Source organism: Cupressus sempervirens, chromosome 3 (genome assembly GCF_028749045.1).
Source record: "Cupressus sempervirens isolate cs-2001-9-10 chromosome 3, ASM2874904v1, whole genome shotgun sequence".
Lineage (NCBI taxonomy): Eukaryota > Viridiplantae > Streptophyta > Pinopsida > Cupressales > Cupressaceae > Cupressus > Cupressus sempervirens.
The window spans coordinates 523,580,393-523,582,681 of record NC_143120.1 but is presented as its reverse complement, the minus strand read 5'-3'; the positions used below and the strand labels follow the sequence as shown (position 1 = coordinate 523,582,681).

At 31.8% G+C, this 2,289-nt stretch overlaps 1 pseudogene; it reads left to right on the top strand.

The window, feature by feature from the left end:
- The first annotated feature begins 236 nt into the window (after window positions 1-236).
- On the top strand, window positions 237-1,942 carry LOC149567480 (transportin-1 pseudogene; annotated as a pseudogene).
- Window positions 1,943-2,289: the final 347 nt, after the last annotated feature.

Here is a 2,289-nt window from a genome sequence, read left to right as displayed (position 1 = left end):
TAAGTGAATTATATAAGGGAGTTTGCAAATTTATATATCTACAATCAATAATTTCACCGTACAAATTACAAAGCACATGATACAATGCAAAATATAAAGAGATCCTAAAGTGGGACATTACAATCATATAAAAATAGGAAGAGATACTTCATTACATCCAATTAGAGTTCCTTCCTTGTTTGAGGGTACCAGAAAAACCTTAATTCAACAATAGGAACTATTGTTAGTAAATTATAGTCCAACAAGGAAAAGTACATGGTTGGCTAAAATTGTTGTAGGCACTAGTTCAATTATTTGATAGCAATTATTTCAATCTGATGGAAGGTGCTATTGATACATTATCAAAGATCAATGAAGATATACAATAGGGGTTGGATGCTAGTGTACTAGGCTTTCAGGCGTGACCTATCGATGTTTTTTTCCTAGATTATTTTAATATTTTATGTCACCATATCTTTCTCTCAAGAAACTGGCACTTAGCTCTATGATGTAGTATATTAAGCTTATGCCTAAAATATTTCTACTATCTATGGATAAGTATCTTTAGGGTTTGATTACTCTTTCTCATAATTTGGCTATTAAGGTTAGGAAATTGTTATGTGTTGCATTAGTTTAGATCATTAAGGCTCATCCTAATTTCCTATAACCCTAGATGAGAAATGTAATTATATATATGTTGCAATAAAATCAAGATGTTAATGAAGAAGTGGCTCTCTAGTCATGTGAATTTTGGTCTGCAATTTGTGAAGCTCATCTTCATCCATTAATATTCAGGGATTTTCTACCACACTTGATTGTGGTTCTATTTTCAAACATGGTGTATGCATATAATGATGAGGCACTTTTTGATGCAGAGGTTTGTGAAAATTTTTTTGATAGGGATCAAGATTTGGAACCTAGATTTTTGTATTCACAAGCACAAGGGGCATATGAAACTTATGATGGAGAAGAAGAAGAAGATATAATAAATTCATGGGATTTGAGAAAATGTAGTGCTGCAGAACTTGATGGTTTCTTTTCTTGTGCCTCTTCTTGGTGACAAGTATCCTTTGGAGTGAATAATCACATGTTGGACTCTTTCTTAGTATAATAAATGGATTGTTCAGGTCACATGTCATCTAGAAGGGTGGAATATTTTGTTAAGGTACTTACCAGTCTTAGATGAATTTTAGACAACAACAAGAGAGTTAGGATGTTTCTTGATCTTCCTTTTCTACCCTTGAAGAGGAGGTAGCAAGAGAGTTGGCACCACATCTAGACCTTATTTTACAACACCTTTTGTGTTGTGTGCCTTTGCTAAATACCAAAGGCCAAATCTTTGTATTGTATAAGATGTGATTGGTACACTTGAAGATGTTGTGAGTGGAGGGGGGAATCAACCTTGAAAAATATCTTTATATTTTAATACCTCCACTTATTGTTAAATGGCAACAACACTCAAATTTAGATATGGATCTTTTTCCTTTGCTTGAATATTTCATAGCAATAGCATAGCCAATGGATCTTGGGTTTACTCATTATGTTGAACTTGTATTTGTGAGATCTATCAACTTGATATGAATCAAAAAAAAAAATTCAAAATGTTGATGCTATAAAGGTAGGTGATCTGTATAATATTTTTTTTCTCACTGGACTTTCTCTCCAAGCTTTTTGAAGGCCTTGGAGTTGAATTGAAAGTCTAGTTACAAGGAGTGATTTTATAAATCTTCTTTTACAATGTTTTGGAGATAAGGCTATTGATGTTTGTCAAAGTGTCATTGCACTACTTGGTAACTTGGAAAAATTCTATGTAGTGCATTTACAACCAAATCTGGCCAATTTCCTAAATGTTGCCACAAAACTATAACTAGTAGAAGTGAGGAAAATTATTTCTATTGCATTTCTCATTATATTAGGCCTTGTGTTTGTTCATTTGTTATATTTCTCTAGGGATCTCTCTTGAATCACATGTCAAACCTTTACAAATTTTTTCTTAAACAATTTTTTGTTTGTTTTGAAATTGTGTACTAACAATGGCACAAGGATTGTTTGACAGAAATAATATGTGATGCACTTGCAATAGTAAAAGCACTAAAGCAATTAAATATTACTTTAATATTACAATGTAAAACATGTTTTAGTTATCATTGCAAAAAAAGTTCAACAATTCATTCAAATTTAAGCAAATAACCAATTGTGTATCTAATGCCAAAGTTGGGACCCTATGAATACCAAACAAGTGACTAAATGAGTCACAATTTTTTATAAATCAATCAAAGGAAAACCATGACTAAATTGGTGTAAATAGTA